This window comes from Patagioenas fasciata, chromosome 3 (assembly GCF_037038585.1).
Source record: "Patagioenas fasciata isolate bPatFas1 chromosome 3, bPatFas1.hap1, whole genome shotgun sequence".
NCBI classification, from domain to species: Eukaryota; Metazoa; Chordata; class Aves; order Columbiformes; family Columbidae; genus Patagioenas; species Patagioenas fasciata.
Genome location: NC_092522.1, coordinates 37,910,461 through 37,936,009, shown reverse-complemented (window position 1 = coordinate 37,936,009; position 25,549 = coordinate 37,910,461). Strand labels below are relative to the sequence as shown.

Genomic DNA, 25,549 nt, shown 5'->3' with positions numbered 1-25,549 from the left:
CCTGCACTTGTCTGATCTTCCTGGACAGACTTTGCTCAAGCTGGGATCATGCCACATGTCTGGGCCATTTCTTTGAGGTCTTTGCTTCCCTGGAGCTCATCTCCATCCTGACAGGTCTCCTCCGAGACACTTGGGAACATGTAGGCAACTCCAGGAAGAGCAGCAGCATTGCTGCTACTTTTTAAGCCTCCTAATTTGCCATTCTCCAGTGAGTCATTTTCCCCACAGACTACTGGAATCTAACAATATTGCCTGCAAAACCAATCCGTATTGTCTTACAACGGAGGCGGTGTAGCAGAAGCAAGTTGCAAAGTGAAGATGCTTCAGGGACAGAGGAAAGACAACATGCTTTGACTTTCGCTGCAGCCCCTCTTCCATCAAGTCCTCGCTACTCCAGACAACTGCTTTGCCATCAGCCGTGCCCATCACTGGAGTCAACTCCTGCTTGAGTCCCTGTTCCACTCTGTCACTCTTCTCTCCTTCCTTAGATCACCAATTTGTCTGATTGTTTGCAATTAACTGTTGATTATTGTGCACGAAAATCCAAAGTGGATAATTAAAACCAGTTCAGCCAGCAGCAGTGGTAAGAGCGTGCTGCCACAGAAGAGGGAACGGTGCACAGCAGGCACATCCCTGCTCATGGCAGACCGAGGTGAGGTAGTGAGGAGCAGCGAGGCTGGTGTGCATGGTGGGCTGCAGGGAGGGCAGGGCAGGCCAGGGGCTGTTGGTGACACCAGAGAGCTCGGATGAAGCACTGCAGATTGCTGCCCTGCTCCCAGGGGCCCTTACACAGCAATAAGCGCCCAGTGAGCCCTGAAAGAGGGGTGGTTCCCCTTCCCATCAACCAACGGGACCAGGAACCCTGCAAGTACAATGTGCACCTCAGTCCTCAGGAGCAGCCTCAAAGCCTTAGCAATTTCCTCAGTAACTTTGCTGAATGGGTTGAAGAAACCCAGCTTTCTGCCTTCTCTAGCAGCATCTTGTTTTAGACGAATTGCCAGTGGAAAATCTTTCAAGAAACCACCTTACTGTGAAAAACGCTTTTGTTGCTTGAAATAAAGGATACAGGCAAATGCTGGAGATGATAATACAAAGTGCCCACTCAGTCCTGTGTCAACACAGATCATTTTTATACACAGTAATAGACAACATGGACTGTCGAGGAGAAGCCTGAGCAGCAACAAAGTACACATGATAAATTTAAGCCTTGGAGGACAAAGTGCAGGAAGCAGAGTTTTATTGAGGCAGAGGGGGTTTGCCTCCCCAGTTATACAAGAAAGAATTGCAGCTTGATTAGAATGAAGAAAGGTCTGTGTGCTAAGCTGGCTGTAAATACAGACCTCAGAGCCACTCTCTGCCACCTGTGAACCGGAACAGCCTCTGACAGCACAGAGAGAAGTAGAGTGAATGAGAGAAGAGAGTCCTGAAGGGAGGGCTGCTGTTTGTCTCTAGTAGCATGTCAAAAAGGAAGAAAATAGCTTTTCCGCTTAAAAAATGAACCAATTATCCAGAAGAGGCTATTGAACTTGCTCCACCACGTGTGCAACCAAGTCTTCGTACGTGGTCAGCTGAGGTACCACAGCTGTTTCTGCTGAAAAGACAGGACCTTCTTCCTTGCCCCTTTGTCTTCCTTTACCTCCCCCCTTCTTGTGGCCCTGTGGGCCTGTCTTTTCCCTTGAGCCAGCTCTTGTTGCTCACCAAATCCTACAGTGAACTGTGTGAATCATTAGCCTGGCAGGATATGATCCTATTTTCTGGGGTGGTTTTCCACTGTCTCAGTGAGTTAGAGCCACTCAGAATATGATACGTGCAAGGTAAGAAAAGGACAGATGCAGCTGGAAGAAATAATAGATCTTTCTTCAAAGGCAAATAGCAGGATGCCAAAGCCTGGTGAAATGTTTCCATATTTTGTGATAAATAGGCCTTGAGAAAATCCCAGCCTTGACCTGTGTTGGGGTGACTGTCTTATACCCCAGATACAACCAGCAATGCACACATCAGTAAAACTGAAGAGTTAAAAGAATAATTGAACTGCTTTGATTTTCAAAGAGAGGTTCAGGACAGCCCAACTGTGAATATAATGAGCATCTTTTGTTTCCTTTGTAGGAGATCTGTAGGGATACAGTTCCTATTAAGATATGGGCTCAAAAAAACTGATAAGACATGATTACAGGAACTGTGCCATGCTGCTACAACAAAGCACACTTTGAGACACAGGTATAATGTTTATTCTGAAAAAGGTGGAGCTAAGTGCAACTTCTCTTGGTTTTGCTGAAATCTGCTTCTTGGCTTCATTTCATAAAGCCTGAGCCAAGTAAATGTGAACAGCTGGGATACCAGGGCCAGAGCAGAAAGGAGCAGGAATTCTGTGCAGGAGAAAATGCAAAAACCCACACTGAATGAGGCTTAATACATCAGGGATGAACTCTGCTTTGACCTTTTTTTTTTTTTTCATAATGTCCCGCGGCCTGAAGACACGATGCTAGATGTTATAAGAAAATAGCTTTGCTCTGAAACCTGATGTTTCAAAAGAATCAAGGCTTAAAATACCATTAGATGTTTGTTTAAGGACTAACATATTTAGCAAATGTAAAACCTAACTATAATGTCTTGCTATTTGTCCACTAAATCACATTATGCTCTAGCAGTGGGATGTATACTCTGCTTTGTTGTCCTGCCTGTCTCCAAAACTAGTGTTTTTTCACTGAATGTGCAACTAGCATTGTATGGTTCTTGTTCTTGACCTTATATTTAGGGCTGGTCAAGAGGGATGTGAGAAACATTTCTGAAAGAGCTGACCTCCTGCCAGGTAGCTCAGGAGAAAAAAGGCAAGACTTGAGTTGATATAAAAAATGGAGCTATTTTTCTTTTGTAAGAATTCAAGAAGCAAAGGGTAACTTCTGAAGTACAGAGCTGTGGGACACACACTGGTTCCAGTGATGCAGCGCCTTCCCCACAGGTTACTGCTGTCTGCACCATGGGATGATAGACAGGTCTGAGGGGATGAGGGTTCCTCTCATGGCAGGCACTGCTCTGAAACAAAGCAGGCTGCCCCTGTTTCATTTATGATTTCAGCAGGAGCTTTGGTCTCTTGAACCCCGTCTGCTTTGGTCCATGGATCCTTTCCAGTGAAGTCTAATGCATGTTTCACTAATGCTCAGCTACTCACTGAATCTGTGCTTGGGCGGACTGGTAAGTCTCAGTGTCCTGGCATTCAGGCTGCTAAAATATGACACCTTGAAGCCTCAAATCTTCAGGTCAAGCTTTTCATTTATTCCAGTTGCTGAGAGGCTTTCATCCCATTCAGAAAAACTCCTCTCAGTGCTTAAAACTAGTCTAGCTTCTCTGCTGAGCCTCATAGCCCATTGACAATTTCATACCTCTCTCCCCTGTTTTGGATGTGCCAGACCCAGAACCAACAATCTTCCGTATTCAGAACAATATATGGTGCCCCAAAGTTCTGAGTTTTGTCCAAAAGTTGTAAATTCAAATATATTACCGAGAGACAATTTCAATTTCCCTTAGTCTGTATTTCCCTATGAGTAGTTGGCTGGAAAATTGAGGTTTTTAGAAAGAAAGAAAGAACAAAGGCATTAATTCCTTGTAATCACCCAGCTCCAGGAGACAGACCTGCAAGACATCAGAGATCTGGTAAAATCCTGAGCTGGCAACACCCCAGCCCTGGAACCTCTAAAGAGCTGCTGGTTGAAACCAGGCTTTATAGCTCATCAGCATGGAGCAAATACGAACTTTATTGTGTAATCATTGTCACTGGAAGAATTATCTATTCTTTATCTCTGCAAAAGCATGAGAGATTAAGTTCGGAAGCCTATTAGCCACCACTGAAATGCCATTGTTATCATTCACTGTTAATCATCACGCCTGGCTCTAATGCACTTAATCAGAGCAGCTGACACTTGGGCTCTCAATGAAAGTCAGCCAAGCGGGAGAGAGAAGGAAAATGCCCATGGCTGTTGCATGGGGTTGGCATCTTCTGCTCATGGCAGCTTTTGAGTCAAATAAAGACCCCAGCGGCAAGGTGGGAACTCTGGGCAGATTTTTCCAGTTCCCTAACTGATTACAGCTGGTCTTGGCAGTACATGTAAATGGCTTGGGGAATTTAGCAGAAAGGCTCCCTGTCACAAAACATCCAACACAGGACTAATAGACATGCTGGGGAAGCCAGCCCCTGGTCAGGGAAAATGCTTCTTGGGGTCTTTTTGGAAACTCCTGCCTGCCAGCTGTTAATGGATGGGGCTAAACTGCAGTCTGAATGTTAATGAGCCTATTATGAACCGCACTTTATCTTGTGACAAAGGTGGATTTAATGGAGTTGAAAGATTTCCCAGAGTAAATTTCAAAATGTCCTAATCATGCAATGAAGACCCCATTAGTGCATTTATTAATTGCAATGCAGCCACATTTCAGTAGGCTGTTTCAGCAACCCAGGATGTGAATCTCCCAGCAGAGGAAGCTCATAGGGCCATGTCCTACAACCTGAAGATAAGAACATGCGGATTCATGTCACAGGCCAAAGGATCTCCTCATGGTTCTGGACCTTGTGGGCGGACTGCTATAGCAAAATATCATCTCCAAATTCAGCTTGAAACATTTTGCTAGATTAGAGCAAACCAGAGGGTTGAAAAGCCCACTCTATCTTGCACAGGCATGTGGAATCCAGGCCAGAAGAGACCACTAAATAGTGCAATCTGACCTTGTAGAAGTCCTTAACATGATGTTCTTTATCTCATCGTGCACCTTCACTACTTTCACTGCTTTATTTTGTGATAATTCTATCCTTGATGTCTATCAGGAGCTCCAGGTGCTTATCATCCAAATGCTTCAAACACCTCCTTAGCTGATCTGCCACTGATACAGTTCTGGAGCTGGATGAGGTCTCATCTCATGTAGGTTTGCAGGTTAGGGCCCTATCTCACAGCTCCTGAGGTATACCCCATAACTTCTCTGGGCTATTGTGATGAGGCCTTTGCCTCTACCATGAATCCTCCAGCAAAAGTGAGTGTCATGTCAGCTTCTACAGTGCCTGCTTTTACGAGCTACTGGGACATGTATCAATTCTTATTCTTCGCACACCTGGGCTCAGATCCTTCAAAGTTCAGGTCAGTCTCAAGGCTAAGATTAATCCCTTTGTCTCAGGATTGACGCTGTTCTTTTGACCCCTCTGGTCAGAAGCCTCTTCTATCTTAGATGCTCTTGCTGGGTTTCCATGAAGATTGTCCAGAGGAGATAGGGAACATGATCATTGTTTTACAGCACTGTCAGATAGAGGACATCTTTCTTTGTCTTTCAGCTTATGGTCTGGGTTAATAGTTAAGTGTGAACGACTGCAGACTTTCTGTGGGTTTGCTGGAGTCAAGCTTTTGAACTCTTTCCTCTCCTAGGAACGAGCACACTCAGAGGTGAAGAAAACAAGCTGGTCAATTAACATAAAATTCTGGCACAATATCATGATTCACAGTATCACCTGGATTTTCTTTCCTGTGTTCATCACCTCTGTCTTTTATTGAATATCCTCTGTGCACAGAATAACTATGTTGTCAAACTGTAATCCACATCTCATTCAGCAACCGTACACTCCTTAAAAAACAAACAAAAACCACTACAGCTCACAAGTTCTGACTGACAAGGAGAATGTGATCTCTCCCACTGCCACTGGAACCTCCAGTTGAACAACTTGCTGTGAAATGAGCTGCATGAGTCTATAAGAGATGCTCTCCTTCATGCCAATTGACTCATTAGTCATTTTAAAGTAAGAGTTGAAAAGTCTATTTTAGTTGGAAAAGGGGACTAAAGAGTCTCCTTCAACTCAGTTTCACACCAAGCTCTCAGCTGCGTTGTAATTACCTTTACTATCTCCAGCATCTTCTGTCAAAATAAACAATACTTCTTCTATAGTACTTTGTACCCAAGACTGCTAATATCCCTGAATTATTTACTATATCATCCTACTGCCTATTACTTTCCTTTTGCTGTTGGAAGAGCTGACTCAAGGTGAAGTTAAGCAGCTTGTCTCTGCTGACAATGAACAGTGGTGAGACAGACAGACTCCATCTCACTGGCCCTGACTCACTTCCCATTCCTACACACTCATGCTGTCTGATTTGAAGATATCATGAAAGAGGCCATGCTGCATGAGCCCTATATTGTGGCAAGCATGTCTTGCCAAGTAATTCCAGATCTCTAGTAAGTATTAATGCTGTATCCAGAAGAAAAATGGCTGCACAGTCATTCCATCTTTGCTTTACAGTAAAGAATAAATTGCTCTGAATGGATTGTTGGAAATTGCTCTGTTGGACTAGATGATCTCCAGACGTCCCTTCCAACCCCAGCCATTCTGTGATTTTGTGATTCTCTGATTCTGTGAATGGGGAAAGGGCCCTGTTCAGATCATCTGGACCACCCCTGACTCTCATGCCATCATGCAGTCATATAACTGTGAACTTCAACATCATTACAGAAAGGTATCATGAGAAGAAGAGGTCCTGCTTAACAAAGGTATCCACACACCTCTGAGAGACAAAAAGACTATGACAGATCTAGAATCTCTCTTTTACACACTGCTCCAGGGGTAAATCGCAGGAGTCTTGGCAGACATGCTGAGGGAAACTATCAGCTTCCTGATGTTTGTCATGAGTGACCAGAGAAGCAGATAAAACCACAAATAAAGCCATTTGTATTGCTAAATGAGTCCTGAACGTGGTGTTTTTCTAGAAAATACGAATAATAGAAATTAATTTGTCAGCCCATGTTTAGGCCCTGGCCTGTTCCACAGCAAAACACTGAGGAAAGCTGGTTGAAATAATTATTCTTGACTTATGCAATCATTCTTTTTATTTCTGAAGGCTAATGGAGTGAAAACATGCTTTCCAGACCTTTGCTAATGACAGAGTCAGAAATAATGATCAGGGACCCTTATGTTCCTCTCATAATGAGGAAAGTAACGCAAAATGATAGGGATGCTGTGAGTTCTCAACAATCACTTGTTCTTTATTCAAAAGGCAAACGGGGCATTCAGACAAGTTCTTTAGGTTAATGGAGCCACAAATAAGGTTTTGGGGCAAAGATTCTTCATAGACAATGCAACGTGGGCAATACCTTCTCCAGAGGCCAGAAATATTTACATATGGTGAGATTTCACTGACACAGAGAGGTAATCTAAAATGCTGCAGGGTAAACCAAATCCATTCTTTACTTCTCATCCCTCTGAAGTCCTAGCCTGCGTTTCAGATGCTAGAGCAGCACAGGAAGGTTACAGGCAACGTGAGCGCCAAAACAGATTCAGAGAAGGGGCCACAGCAGATTTGAAAATTACTCTTCATGTGCTTCTCACCCAAACCTCACGTCCCTCCTCCATGCACTTTCCTACTCGATAGCCTTGCCAGAGGCACAGATGCTGTCACCAACCCAGCCTGCACAAAACCCCCAGCAAGATGAAATGACCCAGTGATTCCTGCTCCATTGCTGTTTGCTGGGGGCTGCGTATTTGGGGAGGAGAGTCCTCAGCAAGGCCCTAAGCAGCAGCTCAGGCAGTTTTACCCGAAGGCCAGGAGAAGACAGAGGGAGTCATCCACAAGACATTTAGCTTCTGTGCAAGCAGCAGGTACAGAGGGAAGCGGCAGTGTGGGAAGTCCCCCAGGTACTTTTCCGATGGTCAGATATGATTTGTTTGACATCTGTCTACAAACAACTGGAAGAATGGAGAGTCTGGGAAGACTTCTGCCCCGTGAGATCCTTCTTGCTAAAGGAGACTTCTACCTGTTGCTTTCTCACAGGCTGGTGAAGGCAGCAGCAAAGCAAAGCTCCCATAACCTTGTGACGGCAGTTCAGGTCCAGGTCTCCAGAGGGATCTATTTTTTCGCCACATCATGTGAAGCAGGTTCATGTTTCCCTCCTGGTTCTTGTACTCATCAGTTCTCCTGTAAATAGACCTGACACAACAGTCATAGGCTGGGGACTTTTAGAGAGAGGGACCTTAACTCCTTGGTCACAAGCACCGCATAAACTAACTTTACACCACTGCTTTCACTTCTACTGCCATAAGAGGACAGCCAGGCTTAGGCATGATCTCTGCCATACAGTCCTGAGTCACTGCTCTCTCTGTAGAAATGTAGCAGGGAATACAACGTCCCTTCTTCACTCTTAGCAAACCCTACTCTGCACAGGGAGGATCCTCTTAGTCCTTCTTGGACTGCTGGTTCACACAGTTAAAAAAATCCAAATGCAAGTATAACCATAGCATAGATTACTCAAAAGTAGGAGGCAGTACATAATCCACCAAATAAGTTCTGAAAGATGCATTATTAGTACAATTAACAGTCTCTCATTCCTTTCAACGTGAAACCATTACAAGGGAAAAAAATTTCTAACAACCACTATGATATTTGTAACTTCGTACATTTCATGAAGCAGTCTCCTGGAAAGAAAGAGATAATAGTTCACAGACAGGTTTGGTTTTTATCAAAGCCTTCTCAGCATTTAGACAGTAGAAAAATAAATTTAAACCCATTGATCTATCAGGGTTAATGATGAGAAATTGGCTTAATCCTCAAGTCCCTATTTTAATAAAGCTGTTTCCCTAGGTTGTGACCTCATCAACTCTCACAGGCTTAGTGGCAGGAGCTTTGTCAATGTGGTCAGTGGGAGCCCATGAACGTGTAGAGAAGCACCTTGAAGTGATGGAGTCCTGCGAGTCAGGACTTGAGCCCAGCATTCTAGCTGACATTCGCCTGGTGTAGTCATCTGTGAAAAGAGATATGGAGACAACATATTCAAAATCTGTAACAGTAAAAGATTCCACAAAACTCTGTAGGTTTACCTTATAGTAAGTAATGTTTGGTTTTGGGAGGCAAAGAAGCTACTAAAAGAGAGCATCAATCAGTGGATCCTTCTTCACATGTGCAACTTCTCCTTTTTTTGACTTTCACTTGATGTCTTGGATGAAATCAAGACATTCCTAATATTTAACTGAAAATAGACTCCCCTTCTGTTGTCTTTACATCATTGTATAGAAATATGAGTCTTTGATGCACTCCCCTTCTGTTGTCTTTACATCATTGTATAGAAATATGAGTCTTTGATGCTGTAGAGTGAGCAGTAGCTGGAGAAATTCTGCTGCTATCACTTTCTCTCCCTACTCTGGCCAAGACAGTATGAGATACTAATCACCCTTCAAACCTCACAGCATGAAGACTGATTCCTGAGAGTCTGTTAATGAAGACCCAGCTGCAGTAAGGTGGGCTTATGTTTTGGACAGATGATACAAGAATGCCCAAATAATGAACTAGGAAGGGCAGTTGTCCAATAAAGTACTTACAGTAACTTTAAATGCACATTTGACTATGTGTAATTTATCAGCCAGTGCATAAATCTTCAGTCACAAATGTAGCACCAAGCTCAGGGAAGATAGAAGCCTCCCTAGCTTGGCCCAGGGCAGGAAAAGGACACAAGGAGAAGAGTATCATCAGTAGTAGTGACACATGCGAGCGTAGGGTAGGTCTCAATAGTCACCTACACCCCCACCAAATCTGATTCACTTATTGCTGGTACAACACTGCCAGCCTCACCTGTAAGAGACTAACACTAACATACACAACCAGCTAACAACAGCATGTGCTGGCAAAAACTGTTGGCAAAACAGTCAGTGATCAGATCCAAACATACTACCCTCATGTAACAGATACTTCAAGAAAAAAAAAAAAAAGGAAAAAAAAGAAAAAAATCATATGTTGGGGCTGCCACGAATAAGAGTCGACCGGATCAGAAGAGTTCCTTGGTGCTGCAATCCAGGTGAACGACTTGGCATTTGGCAACATTAAATAGCATTTTATTGAAACAGGCACTGCAGACTGCACCATTCTATCTCTCCGTGTAACCACTCTGTCCCCATCATTATTGGCTACTCCATCAGTTTGTGTGTCATCCTCAGATTTTATCAGCAGCAATTTTATATTTATTTCCAGATCACTGACAGAGAAATTGAAATAACACCGGACACAGACTATTTTATAAAAACCTCACTCCCATCAGTCAGCATTCCCTGCCTCTCTTGACTCAAGTCAAAATATTGCACTGGGCCATGTTGAACACATTGCAAAGCATATAATCTCTCTGCAGTCACTGTTGACAACTGAATTTGTAATCACTTACGAAAAGAAAGTTGTTCTGTTTTGCAGGTTCTACCTCCTTGAAAGCTATGTTGCCTGCTATTAATTATATTTCTAGTTAGCAACTGAATCTCAGATTTCCCTGTGCACTACTTTGCCCGATATTGACTTCAGGTTGGTCAGCTCATAATTATCTTGACTTCTTCTCACATCCCTCTGAAGTACTGGCAAAATCTAACTATTACAGTCATCTGAAATATTGCCAGAACTCCCAGGTTCATTAAAACCAGACATTTCCTGAGCCAACTCTCTCAAGACTCTTAGGTATATATTAGCCTAGTAGATGATGTTTAGCAGATTCTTCGGTTACTTCTTCTTGGAAGTAGTCACCCTCATCCAAGCTCATATGCTGCGGCTTCTAAAATATGGAGTAGAAATCATGACATAATGCCTTTTACTTGCCTCATTATAATACCTTTAATTATCTCTGCCTGATAATGCCAGTGTTCCTACTGTTCCCAAACCTACAGAAAGTCCTCGTTGCCTCCACCTTCTCTCACTAAACTGGAGGGTTTACATGTTGTGTTTACCTGGCCCCCACTCCAGCAACACCTTTTGTGATGCCCCTTTCCCCTCTCTGACACCAAGGGGGTGTCATGAACAAGGAATAGCAAGCAAGTCCTGGAGAACAATCGGGAAGAATTCCCAACAACCGCCTAAGGTTAATAGGGCCAAGAGCCCTTCCTGCAATTAAGGGAAAATTGCATGAGGAGAAAAATTTGGTCCCATCCCCAGGGTCTTCTTGCTGTTGTACACGGCTTCTTTACATGCAAAAAAGGTCATGAAAATAAGGTAACAGTTGGCACAGAGTCCATAACAAAGACAGGGACAGAAGTCACCACCCTAAACTATTAATTTTGTGTCGTCTTCTCATTCCACTCTATCTTTTTTCCAAATTACCTGCGCCATCTTTCCTTTACTGCCACATGCACAACTGAACTAAAAGCTTTGCACTCAGAATAAATATCTACTACAAGGAGAAGCTTGTTATAGTAATAACACATTCACTGCACACACACCGCATTCTAATAACTATGGTCATGTAGAGAAATCCTCTTAAATCAAAGAAATACCACAACGAATAATGAGAATGTTCAACAAAATTCTCTGAAGCAAACAGGGAAATAGAAAGATTGTTTGACCTTTTAATACTGTAAATACATCTGCAGTGCCCAAGGAATGGCTGCATCCCACAGCCTGCTGAACAAATACCTGATGCCTCTAATAACACTGTTTTCCTGCATGTCTCTGTGACAGCTGCATGGTTCCTCTTAGCAGCAGCACAAGACAGTTGGGATTATATAGAGCAGCATTTCTCAGGTGGTTTGGGTTTTGTGGGTTTAATTTATTTATTTTTTTCTTCCAGGAATTGTGTTCATTGAGTAGGCTAGGTCATCAAATGAGCATCTATTTCTTCTCAATAGTGTTAGGCAGTAGCAGAATACCAGGGATCCACATGTGCAGCCAACCAAGGACTACTTTGTCAGTCATGACAGCCTGCAGAACCAGCTGCAATGAAACACATGTCCCACTGGACAAGCCACACTTCACTGGGAGAAGCAGGACAAACAGCTTCGTCTTAGAGGTCTCATAGTTCTGAAGAAGCTGTGAGGGTCAGGGGGGATTTGATGAGTGCCTGAGGCAATGGCATCCATGCCTCCTCAGTATCTCCCTTAGCTGACAAGGGAAGCAGACTCTATAGGTTTTGGGTTCACTCCATGCAGAAGTGGTTGCAGGAAGACGGCACCTCATTGTCAGAGATTGGAGGCAAGCCTATACACTTCCCAAAGCACTTTCTATGACCTTCTAAATGGCAGTGATGGGCACAAAGCATAAGCTTGTCTGCTTCATGCAACCGTGCACAGGGCAAAGACCATCAAGTTAATCCTACTCTAATTATCTCTCAAACTGGAAGGAGAATAGCTGTGAAGCTGCTTCGCACTACAGCAGGGCTAATTTGCTGGGCACTGAAAGGTCTACTGTATGTCTGGAAGCTGAGCTGCTACCTGCACAGAGCTGCACTGTGCCATGAAGACTCACCAGCTTGTTAAGAGGTGTCACAGCACAGTCCTGGGTCACATTTCCAAAGCAGTTCAGCTCCCTCTGTATTAGGTCTGTGAAACTCTAGTCTTGGGTCTGAGTACCGATCTGTTTGTAAAATCAAGCCCTAAGCTCTTGAATTCTGCCCTTTCTCATGCTCTTCCAATTACTTCTGATGTCCTCATTTAAAAGCCTGTTAGTGCTGAGGGGTGGTATGATCAGCACAGTAACAGAAATGGGCTTTTGGAGTCTGCAGAGCTACTTCTCTTTGGAATGTCTTAGCCATTCTTCTTTGAAAGCAGCAATAAGAATGGGAAGAAAATAGTAACAGGGTGTTTAAAATTATACCCAGAGAAAGCAGAGCTGTTTCACTAATCTCTCACAATTCTCTGGCCCTATCAAAGGAAAGCCACGACTTACTCAGACTGCAAAAATGCTTTTGAGCGAACATCACAAAAAAAGAGAAACTATAGGAATCAAGACAGCATAGGGGAGGGAGGTAAAATATCATTTGGATGAAACTTTAACAAACAGAAAAGAAGCAAAAAATCAAATGGCCTATTTTCACCCTGGTAAATGTCATACACCTCAAGGCTTCACCCTGGATCCCACACTGTTTAATTCACTTGTGTTTATGGATGATCTACAAAATGACAGAACTGAAACATCAAAAACACAGCAGCCACAAATTTTCAGGTGGGTCAGGAGCAGTAATAATTATGGTGATATTCAGAAAGACCTCAGGCAACCGGATGAGTGACCCAAGTAAGCAAATTCCAGTACAGAAACACCGAAGACGTAACATTGGAAAGTGAGAAAATATTGCTTGCACCAGAATCTCAATGGAGGTGGGTGACTTTACTGAGAAAATAAATTTTTCTTTATCCCATGATCTGTGCACCCAACCTGCTGAGGCCCCTCCTTGCTGCACAGTGCATCCCCACAGCAGGCAGGTGCCCAGCGCCTCTGGCATAGAATGAGCAGCAACTGGGCCTGTCCCACCATGGAAGAGGTTGTGCCCCACAGCAGGACAACAGCTCCCCTGCCTGCCACGCTTCCTCTGGCTCACAGCATGGGGCTCTGCCGGTTCACACGGGCAGGTCCTCCTCTGCCTGCTCTTGCCCACTACACACGATTACACGCATGGGTCACTCAGGCGTCTCCTGGTCTCTGTCTCAGCAAGGGGAGCAGAGGAGTACAGAGGATGCAACAGGAAAGAGAAAGAGGCTGCGATGTTACAAGGAGTAGGAGAAGAAAGGACAGAGACAGATCAGGGAGGAGGAAAGGTCAAGAGATGGGGACATGGAGAGAATGCTGCACTGCAGGTGCAGATATAATGCAGGTGACACAATTAAGTAGTCCACGTCATCACTGTAGATGTATTCACATAGATTCAACACGTGCACAAATGATAGTAGAGAGCCAAAATTAATTAGAAATTAAACACTCAAAAGTGTTTGAGCAATTCCACATAAGCACTACAGACCCAGCTGAAAACCTACACGTAACATCTCTTCATAGGCTCTAAAAACTTCCTCAGAGATACTGCACAAGTTAAATGGGGTTATAAGGTGCAACAGGGAAGAAAAGTTCTTACTAAAGCAATATATTAAGAAGACATCCTAGGGAAAGAGCCAAAGACAAGGCTAATGGCTAGGGTTGGAGTTAAAAATGACAATAATAAAAGATCTACAGATGGAGAAGGGAGAAAAGGAGATGCCAAAGGAACAGACAGGCTGCAGACAGATTCTGCACTGACAGCCCTTTCACCTTCAGGATGCCTGAGGGTCTCAGGTAAGGCTGTGCTGACAAAAAGGGCAAGTGAAAGGGTCTGGGTTATTGCTGGGAGAGAGACAAAAACTACTTCTCCAGTTGGACAGGAAAGGGGCTGCCAAGGGATAGATTGTCTGCAAAAATAGCTCTCCTATGAGAGCCTGTGCATCCTCGCCATGACTGGGAAAGCTGGATCAGCGATTTGGACTAAGGTGTGTGTTAGGATTCATGTTGGGAGAGGTGCAAAGCCTATCTCTATTTTTGAGTGGGGCTGGAAACAGACTACTAAAATGATGCTTAAGCTGCTGAAAAAATTCATCCCTTGAGACCTTTTGTTCAATAATGTGATGAACGAATGTGTAATCTGTAGAGTATGCTCACTTTATCCCTACTCCTTACTTTGTAATGTCAGGAAAAGAGACATGCAGTGAAAAAAAATCACCACAGATAAAAAGAAATATTAAATACGTTTTGCAAACAGGTATTTAAGCCTATGTACTCATCGCTATAGTAGACCAAGGACACAGTATGATTCAAAATGAAAATGTATTTGTCTATGGGTAGCATTAGTTTCCAGAGTCATGGGAGTTAATGATAACAACAATTTCCAGAGTATATTAAATGTCATTCTTCAAGGCTTAATCCAACCTCTAACTATTTAGGGATCAGGATGAGATCTAATGGGGCTTGCGAACAAGGTTGAAAGGATTGATTATCTTGCATCTACCTGCTGTGAGATTCTTACATCTTCCTCTGAAGCATGTAGTGCTGGCCAGGGTCAGAGGCAGGATGCCGGACAGGAAGGCACCCTGGATTAGCTTGTTTGTACTCCCTCTGCTCTGCCTTGGCTGCAAGCTATGCAAGGTTTTATGTCTGTAATCCACTGCTCTCCTTGAGGAACACAGAGGGCTTCTGAAATGCTAAACAATCCAGGGAAAGAAGCTTACCTGAAGCCATGAGTAAACCCAGCAGTCAAACCTCTGGCACAGGTTTTGGCTTCTTCCTCTCCTAAATAGCTCAAGGTTTGGATGGCTTTGTTTTCAGCCCTGTATCTGAAAGATAAAAGAATTAGTAGGATTTCTTTAATCTTTGTGTTCTCCAGATAAGTGTATTAGAGGTATTTTGTAGGTTATGGAAATATTTATTTTGAATTAAAATTAAAGCTGCACCATGCTGTGTGTTATTGTATCTCGGTGTAGGGCAGAGCTGAGCCATGCAGTCTCCTATACCTGACTGCAGAAACACAACTCCTTTTGCCCAGACCTGGATAACTGAAACGATGCTCTCTTTTCAGCGAAACCCGGTCAATATCTGTTGTGACACAGAATACGAGGTCCAAAATGTCTTCTTACACATGTATTTTATTTTCAGAATTTCATAGGGAAATTGAATTTGTCTTTCAATCAGCAAAGAACTAGAAGTGTAGCCTAGGGCATTGTGGTGTCAGTGCACCCAGTTATTGACAGAGGAGACCAATTGTATTTCTGTGTAAACTTCTTTTAGTGAATATAAGAATATCTCAGCTGGCTTTACCTGAGCTCCCTCCAGCCAGGTTTCTCTCATTTAACCAGAGGGAAGGTTGCTGCTACTGTCTAAGATAAAGAGGAAAATTAAAAAGTGATAGACAATTAACAGGTATACATGCTTCTTCACTATGAGAAGAGTTGTTACTGATGTCTACAAAATTTCCTTCCCACCTCCAAAGGAAATACAGTTTTCAGAAAAGATCAAGCCCAGAACACACTGTAAATCTCACAGGCAAAGATTTGTGAACAAAGTGAATGCATTTCTTGAGTCCAGTGCTCATCTACCTGGACAGAGGGATATAGGGGAAGGTGGGAAGCACAATTTAACCCTTCCCATCTCAGCCGTTGTGAACCTCCTCTGTGGTTCCTCCTCATGACCACATGAAGCCCTCACTGAACACAGCAGCTCACCAAGCAGTATAGCTCCAGCACCTGGTGAACTACTTTCTTACCCACACCCTAGCCTCATACCCTATCATAGCCTCATACCCTTCAGTAAATCTGCCAGATCCTATTGCCTCAGTTTCTCCTTTTTTTTTTTTTTTTTCCTCCCTTTTGCCTCCAGTAAGCTCTTTAGATTCAAGCACTAACCTCAGGTCAATTTTTTATTTCAAAGCTGGATTACTGCCTTAACTCCCTCTCCTGTTTTTTTATCACTTATCTCAATGCTCTCTGACTGTGAGGATGTAACACAGCAACAAAAGGACCAGGAAAAAGACAAGAGATTAAAGTACAAATGGATCTAAATACTTACTAGATGGAAGGAAGAAAAGTGTGACCTACATTAATCAGAGGCAAAATAGTGACAATAGGCTTCAGCTGGTTCTGTACCTATTTCTTTATTTATTTTTAAGACACCAGGTAGCAAGAAAACATGCTTGAAAACGTTTCATTCGAATGTGGATTCAGACATCATTTGGAAGTTTTCTACACTTTGGAAATAGTCAGACAGCATTTGAGGGAAAAAATAGATTTCACCTTTACGAGGACTGACACTCCAGACAAGAGACAGTCAAGAGCTGCAGATTGAACCCTCCTGTGTGTAAATTACTGAGATTTCTGTTTAATTTCACCATGAGGATCTTTGTTGCCAGTTCTTGAAACTTATCTAGATGCATTTCAAACTGCAGCTTGAAGCTCCAGGCCCTGGAGTCAAGAGACAATATGAGAGTCTAAGGTTCAGTAACCTAAAGGCAGTCTATTCCCTAACACATCATAAATAAAATTGAGTCCTGACTTACGTAATTAAGATAATCTTGAATGTTAACAAGGTTCAGATATCAATTTAAAAAAAAAAAAATCTTCTATCTCTTTTTGACTTATGATTTTTAAAGAGAAACTCATAAGGATGGTTTACCAACTTGTATTCTGAACCTCTGCACTGAGCAGTACAGTGAAGGTGGTGGGGTTGTTGTAAGTACGCAGATCCCTCACAGCTGTTTGCTGCATCCTTTATTTCTCACTCCAGCTTCTACTCGGAGAAGAGACAGAATATGCAAATGGCCCGTTCAACCAGCTAGGCTTGTGCCATCTGCAGTCTTGTGGGAAGTCTGGGAGGAAGACTTGCTCTGCTGAGTCTCTTGGCCTGCCCAAACAGGGTGTGCCTCTGGGGTCCCCAAACCTGAAGCAATGAGCAGCTGAGAGTGATGCATTCATAGCTTCAACCTATACCTTATCTGCTATCCCCCTTTGAAACACTACAGCTTGACTCATTGACTGTACTTGTGTCTCAGTAGCCTCTTGAGCTCTGAGCTGGATTGGGTTTCCTTTAACAAATCAGCCTCCTAGCCCCCATTTTAACATTAATTGATTGGAGATGCTTTTAACTGTTCCTTCTGGGTGTATTAATTTTTTACAGATTGAATTTAGTCTGATGAGGCAGGAAACCTGAAACTATTCCTGGCATCTCCTGCGTACTCAGAATAACTGCTCTAATGTATTCAGAGGAGCACGCAGCAGCAGGGTGGTGACAGAGCAGGGCTGGGGAGGGGGTTAGGCAGAAGAAGGGGGGCAGGAGGAGCCTAGATAGTCACCTATCCATTTCCAAAAGACATCAGTAAGTGATTGCTTACCTGTGTCATCTTTTATATTAAACATTTTTCCCAGCAATGCAGGTATTTCGATCAGGCTGGGACTGCTGACATTAACAGATATTAAATACACTCAGGAGAAACATGATCAAATGTTTGAAGTGTCTAGTAAATGTGCTGTTAGCTGCCCTCCCAGGGAGGCTTAGTGCAAGCTATTGTGTTTTGCTGAGTGAAAGACTGGAATATTAGACAAGGAATCCAAAGGCAATTTTATCAGCAGTGTTATGCAGCTCTGGAACACATTGCTAAAGGATTGGAAGCATTTCTATTACAGCCATCAAATTACTTGCTATTCTTAAACATTGAAATGCCATTTTGCATTTTACACCCTCGGAGTTGGCACCTGTAAAGAATTGCTGTGCTCAGCAACACCACCTCCTTATTCTGACACTGTGGCAAGACAGGGCTGGGCTTTGATACCCTATTAGACCAGACAAAGGGTTTCACCATTCCTGCTCACTCAGATAGGAGTGGGAGATACACTTGTCCAAGCTCCTCTCTCAAGTAACCCTGCTCAGTTCAGCATATTTAACCCATATACGAAGTTAATTGATTCCATTCCCAGCAAGATGCTCTGGATCATCAAATAGGCCTTATCCATCTCAGAGATTTGCTATCCAACAAGATTTGCTATATTTTTACTTCCAGAGATGTAGTACCTGCAAACCCCATCATTACAGCTCAACCACTCTGCTGCTGGAGCCGAGGAAATAACAGATGGGAAGACAATTGGCAGAGGGAGAAGGGGATTGCCCACACTGGAAGCTGTGTCAAAGAACATCAGGAAAAAAGACTGAGAGAAGAGTCTCCCTGAATGTGCATCTCTGCACTGTGTCTGTTTCTCCTCTGTTTTTCAGCTTCTGGCTTCATGAGAAGGAACCTGAGGCTGCTCCTTCCTCTTGGAGCATCAGGGATACTGTGTGTGAACCTGTGAGACCTCTGTTAGGCTGGGCAATGTAAAGACACCATAACAAGAGGTTTCCTCATCCTTAAAACAGCCACTTAATCCTGCAGGACTCTTCCACAAGGTCATAAAAAAGCAAACAACCAAAGTCAAAATGCCACTTTCTTGGGTAAAAGAGCAGGTTCCCCTAGGGAAAAATGATTGTAGCTTACAGAAGACATCCCATTTATTAGTAACAAATAAGTTACATAGATTGGTGACATATATAGTATTTTTCTGTCCTGAAAAGCATCTTCATTCCTTTAAATCTTCTCAATGTATCCAAATAATTCAAACCTGAATTCATGTTCTACAGTAATCTTGCCATGTTTCCAATAGGCTATGTTAGTGCCCTGCCAGGAAGGCCTTGGACCATTTCATCTGTCCAATCAATTATGTGATGTTGCTACAGGACAAACAAGATACATGAGGACAGCAGGACCACACATCACACACTGGCATTTCCAGGTACACTCACCCTTTAGCACCTATACAGTACTGTGTTCCCTTTCTCCCTCCTCCCTATAACCTTGGGTTGGATTAGCCCAGAAGTACCCCAAGGCAGTGATTCAACAGGCAAGAGAGCCAGTGCAGTTGGCTTCAGTCAAGGTTTTGAGACCAGTAATTAATGAATCGTGACGGTCAAAAAGTAATTGGCTAATGCACTGCAGAGGATTTTAACTCCCCGTTGAAGCCCTGAGTACCAACAGGTGCTGGGTTTGGTGAACCAGTGGTCTCATGTAGCAAAGCAAGCCCTAGGCTCTCCTGTTTGTTCGAGTAGCATGCTTATTTTAAATTCAAACCTGCCGGGTTTTTTTTCTACTCTTCTTTTTCTGTTGCTAAAAATGGGTTTATGACAGATTTTGATGGATATGAATTGCCTGCCATATGTTGTTTCCTTGCCTGACTGTTATCTCCGTATGTCAAATGTACTTGGATCTGATGATCTCCATACAAATGATAACAAAACAAACAGACAAGGAAAGGCTAGACTACAGGGGAAACAGAATCCCAATTGGATGACTGAAATACCAGCAGACAGTCTTTCTACTGGAGACTGTACTGTTTCCATGCTGTCACTCAAAACCAGTGACTAGTTATTCCTTCCAGGCACTCCTGCACATTAGTTGCTCTCTGATTGCTGAGAAGGGATGTGTTTGAGGGGAAATTCCCTGGGGATCCGCTACCCTGGCTGGGATATTTAGAGTCTAGCTAGACACCTTGTGAATAACCGTTGGTTTGGCTCCACCATAACCAGTGCCAAGCCTTTTATAACTTGGTTTTTTTCCTGGTAAATGCGGTAAATTATCAGAAGTGCCTCAAGTGACTTAAGTTTACCAGAGGTTTGATGTCACAAGTCCCTTAGATACTTAAGAAAATTGGATCCTTTCTCTCTTACAGATGTTGCCTTTCTCTTTCATTTTCTCCATATCACATTGGCAGTTTTCTCTGTGTCCTTGAGGCTTCTCCCGTTCTCTAAGAGGTCCAACAGCAAGGAGTATTTAGAAAACAGAGGATCATAAATACCTGATAATCCAAGACAGTGTAAGGTGAGAATCCTACTGCGTTGTACTTACTTACTTTTTCCTAATCGGTTCCAGTTTTGATTTTTTAAACCAGAGACAGGAACTCCTGCTCATCCTTCAGGCTGCTCCCTCCTGCAATGAGCAATCATGAACATGGGAGTGCTTGGCCTAGCCAAAGTGTCCTTCTCACATCTATTGCAAAGAGGATAGGCTGTTCCCAGGGAGGCTGGTGACAGTGAGGACAGGTAAAGCCCTTCTCCACTGCACTCTTATCTCTGTGGTGGGAGCTTTCTGTGATGCAACACAGATCCAGAGTCATATGGTACAGCCCCATGACCATACTGCATCTCTGGAAAGGAATCAGCTTTCTAATGAGAAGTATGCCTGCAGCCCTGCCCCCTTGCTCCTCTGCCCACACTTTCTACACTAGAGTAAGGCGCAATGCCCTTCTTCCTGGCTGAATCTATACTGAATGAAGTCCTTCCTTCTGCAGTGTGTGAAATACAACCGACCAGAAAGGTAAAAGTTAAAAAACACATTTTAGGTGTGATAGTTTCTGACTTCCTCAAGTTCCACATCTCTGAATCCTTCTTTTCCTTTCCCCCCCCCCCAGTTATTGCCCTGCTGAGCTTATCAAAAAATGAATAGAGATCTTTGCAAGGTTAAAGAAGACACCTTTCACTTTAACAAATTATGGTCTCCATCTGTTTAGCATCCCTCTCATGTGTCTGTAACAAATACTGGCAGAATTGATTATCTTTACTTCAGGCCTACTAATTAAAGTCCTCCACTGAGGTAATGGTACCACTAAAATTTCCACTGGGTCATCTGTGTTTTTCTGTGGATCCTATCTTTTTCTTTTCAAGACAGAGAAAATAGTATTTAAGGGGGTACATTTCTCAAGGGAGATCAGACAGAGAAGAAATGAAAGGAGTTGATGAATCAAAACAATCAGCACAGAGGAGTTCTAAGATCTAGAATAATTCAGGTTGGAAGGAATTTTAGGAGTCCACCTAATCCAAGCACAAGCTCAGTGAGCTTCAAAAGTAGATCAGGCTGCTGAGGGCCTTGTCCAGAAGTTTCAAAAAACTCCAAGGATGGTGATGCCACGGCCTCTGGAGACTTCGTCCAATGGTTCACGGCTCAACTTACAGACTAATACAGCAATCTAATAAGGCTTTTATGGCTGGTATCTGTCTTGAGAGATCCTTTCAAGGCAAAATATGGAAAGCAGGGCTGGGTGTGGCCAGCATTTGCTTGGGACTCAGCATTTCCCCAAGAAAACTCTGTGGCCCACAAAAGGAGACAGTGACTTGGTGTTGCAAGCCTTTGTTCAACTATAAACCACATCAAGGATTCCAGCTCCTATGGATACGTAGGTCAGACTGTACAGTCATTTGGTGAGCAGTGCTGCGAGAAAAAGTTCTGTACCACAGTTTGCCTTGAAGAGCCACTGTTGTGAGTCCAGCAAATACCAGAGCATCCTCATCAGGTGACTGGCCACACTGTACTTCAAAACCATGAGGATTTCAGGACTCTGTTATCATCTATCATGCTACCAATGTTTTTATTAGTCTTCTAGTGTCACACACACTTGCTTTGCTTGACAACCATGGCTGCAGCAGATTTTCTACCACCACCCCCATTATCTTTTCAGGACCTTACCGAGTAGTCCAGGTCCATAATACACCCAAAGGGTCAGTCAGCTTGGAAACAGAAGCAGAAACAAGCAGCAATGAGCAGTCTAGGTCAGAGGAAAAAGACTAGGTTATGCCAGCTTCACTGCCAAAGTCAATATGTTAAACTACAGCCCAAGTGCTGAGCCACTGCTGGAAGAGATCTCACTGGAACTGAATGAGTGCTGATGCTTATGTGAGCAGTCAGGCACAGGAGAGGGACTGAACCCTTCAAGAAGTGCCTTCTTCTGGAGGGCAGGTTACCACCTCCTAGTCTTCAGTGTAGCTGACAGAGGTCAAAGGTTTTCTGATAACTCTCAGGTGAGTCCCTCACTTCATAAAACTTGCTGCCATTCTGCTGGCTCCTGTGACTATGGCGGTCCCTTCGACCCTGTCCATGGAAGGAAAGGAGAGAGGCAAAGCCTGCAGCAGACCTTTGAATGCATGGGGAAGATGAGATTTTTCTAAGAAATTGCAATACATGTAGTTTAATTGTCAAATTAGTAATGCCCAAGACAACAAAACACTCGTTCTCTACTGAAATAAAATTCTAGCTGTTGGTTCAGGCCAATACTATAGCAGACTGGTTCGGTTGCCTATGTTCTGCACGATGGTTGTTACTAAACATGTATTTAGAATATTTTTTAAATGAATGTGATTAATTCTTTTGAGCTAGCTGAAACAATGAGTTGATCCAGACAGTGAATAGAGTGTACAATGTGTTTGCACACAATGGAATATTTCTTTATCTGAGTAATTCTAGGGCCAACCAACCCTAAGATTCCAGTATTTGGCAGAAAAGTTCACATTTGTTAAAATTCAAATCTTCTAGGTCACTTGCTCCTTAGCCACAAAAGTGTTCTGCTTGTAAGTGCAATATAAATTAATAAATGATAATGTATTTAATTCCATTTCAAATAAAGAAATTTAACCTGAAGAGTTTTTCTTAAAGTCATTCAGCTTTCCAGGACTCCAGTCTTCTGACTGTGCTTTAACAACTACTGTTAAAGAAACAAGCAGTTTAGGAAGAGGCATTGCAGTATGGGAAGGGTTGGGGACCAGGAAGGAATCACTTTGGTGCCCTATGACAACCCCTGCACTGATAGTGGTGGAAAGAAAGCAACAATTTCAGACCCTCCTCCACCACAGCTCCAGTTACCAGAAGTGTGTTTATGTAGTAAATAACTTCTAGTTTTGTCTCTCATACATCTCTGACCATTAAGTACCAGTGTTATTGCCCTTGGGGAGCACTTAATGTCTCCATCTATTTTAATTTCATATCATTTTGCACTGGTTCTTTAGAAATGCAATTGCATGCATTGCTTTGTTTCAGTCAATAACATCTAGACAGCTTGAAGTTAGTACACAAACTCCTTAAAGATAATAATGCCCTCAGATGAAAAGAATATATTTGCTTCATACACTTGAATAGGAAGGACTTGAAAGAACCACTACCAACATCAGACAAGCTCACCATTTAATTTTATATTTTAAGACTCTGATTATATTTTGTTGTCAAACTCTTGCCATTCAGTTCAGTACTATTTTTACCAACATACAGAGCACTTCAAATCTGTTGGTGCAATTTTTTCTGTTTAGATGGTGCCCTTTAATCCACATAAGATCTAGTGTTACAGACAGCATATATGTAGAACTCATAAAAAGCCTTGTCAAATCAGAGCTCATGCGCCTTCATAAGCTCTAAAAACCAGGCCTATCTGTGACTGGTAAATAATGGCAATTATCAAGCTTTCCTAATTAGTGCATTCAGTTTTGGTGCCATCTAAAGACTGAAGCACGTAAGTCTCCATCTTTAAAATCAATTCTACAAGACAGAGAGGAATCGTGGTAGAGCCAGGAAAGGCGAGAGAAGAGGAGCTGGAGCAGCAAAATGATCATGGCACTCATTATTATGGCTAACAACAAGGTGTTGCAAGATCTAAATCACCCAAAGTGAAAGTGTGTGTGTGAGTGGGGGGCTTTTTCATATGTGTGTGTGTGAGTGCATGGGGCTAAAACCAAAAGGGTGAACTGCTAAACCTCAGTGTAGTTGAGCAAATGATTTAATACACATAACTTCTCGTGAAGTTTATCTCTTAGTCTGTTTACCCTTTACATAGTGTCTGTTCACTGATTTGAGATTTTTTCTGAAATTAATTCATTTCAAATTGTATCTGGAAACCTGTTAATTAATTCAAATGATCTACAATTCATTCACAAGCTATTTGTTGCAAAAATTTGGCACTTGAAATTGTGTTGGTTTTGTCTAGATTTATAGATGAGTTAACATGCTTCTCTATCCCTAGCTACTATCCCTTATTAATTGCTAATACTGGTTTTCAAAGGCAGATTCTACCACAAATTCAAAATTTACTGCCTGAAAAATATCCAGACATCAGCTAAAATTCCCAGTAAACTGTGAGCAAGGAAATTCTACCTTTTTACAAAATTTCTGCTTGTATATGTGCTCCTGGAAACTCTGGCTTCTGTCTCCCCTCAGGAGGACATGGCAGGGACAACAACAACCAAGTCCCATAACAAGGGAAGGCTCACAAACATCACAGCAAAGGACTAGAGAGATCAAAATGAAGGATACACTTGTGGGGAGGGCAGTGGTTTGAGAGTACATCTCAACATGGGAAACATTTCAGACTGATGTTTTGGATGACCTGAAGAGACATCCTAAGCAATGACAATCCTCGCTAATTCATTTGAAACCACAAATGTTGATGACAGGTTCATTAAATGAATCCCTTAAATGGTTGGTTTTGCTCCAGTGTTAATGATGTGAGGTATCCTGAGTTCAGAGGGTGCATTTCTCTTGCACAAGAGAAGGATGATCAGATCCCCTCCTGCTAATAGGGCACATCTCTAAATGCCACAATATTTGGGATAATGACAACAATGCAGATCCTGCAGCAAGTGGCAGATTTTGAATTTTGGCAAGTGACATCTAAGGAGGACAAAATAACTTCCTGCACATATCTGAAGATCGTATATAGCAGAGTTGAAAAAGACCAAGTGTGAATGGTACCTAAATATAACAACATGTCTGTATTGTGCTAAGCCGAGTAGGTCGGTGAATCCAGCTGTGACACAGCAAGGGCTCACACATGCCATACACTCTAACTACCTAACAGATGAGTTCCCTGATTTGGCTGCTTAGATGGGCTGTAAAAATAAAGTACCAAAATCCTACAGAGGATATCTAACAGGAGGTATCATGAATAAAAGAGCTTGTAATAATGGAATCTGCCAAGCCAAGGGGCAGAGAGAAAGGGTAGGAATCACATTTTTGAGACACAGACATTCAATGTGATAGATGCTCTGCACAGAAGCAGCTAGAGGGATGCTGAGTTGGTCATTTCCATGTATAGCTATGATTTTTTAGCAGACAGTGCTATGGGGTAAAAAAAAAACAAACATGCACACACACACGAAAACCACCAACACACCACCAAAACAAAACAAAAGACAAACCTTCTGTTTTTCTGAGGGTAAAACAATCTACCATTTCAAATTTCTTTTCTATGACAGCATTTATGACTCCCAGAGAATGGGGTGGCATGTTCCCCACTTCTTTCAGTGCCACTTCCTCAGACAACCCTTCCCATGCTCCACACTCTTCCTTGGTACTTATTTCTCCCTTGCTGCTGTAGGTTAAGGCATCAGGTCAGATTCCCAAACCCACGGAGGCAGCACTGACAACAGGCAAAAATTTACATTAATTGAGATTTCCCTCCTCATTTGGAAACAACTCAGGGAAAACATAAACCTTGTCATATCTGAAG

At 42.8% G+C, this 25,549-nt stretch overlaps 1 long non-coding RNA gene across 4 annotated transcripts in view; it reads right to left on the bottom strand.

Annotated features, from left to right (window-relative positions):
• Positions 1 to 6,987: 6,987 nt before the first annotated feature.
• LOC139827547 (uncharacterized) overlaps positions 6,988 to 25,549 on the bottom strand; it is a 58,964-nt gene continuing 40,402 nt past the window's right edge. For 3 of the 4 annotated variants that reach the window (XR_011738276.1, XR_011738277.1, XR_011738278.1), the window contains 2 exons: positions 14,945 to 15,049; positions 6,988 to 8,760 (listed from right to left, as the gene is read on the bottom strand). This is a non-coding gene — a long non-coding RNA (uncharacterized lncRNA). Of the gene's footprint in view, positions 8,761 to 14,944; positions 15,050 to 15,530; positions 15,595 to 25,549 lie in introns of those variants that run through there. The other variant, XR_011738279.1, reaches the window with a different exon arrangement.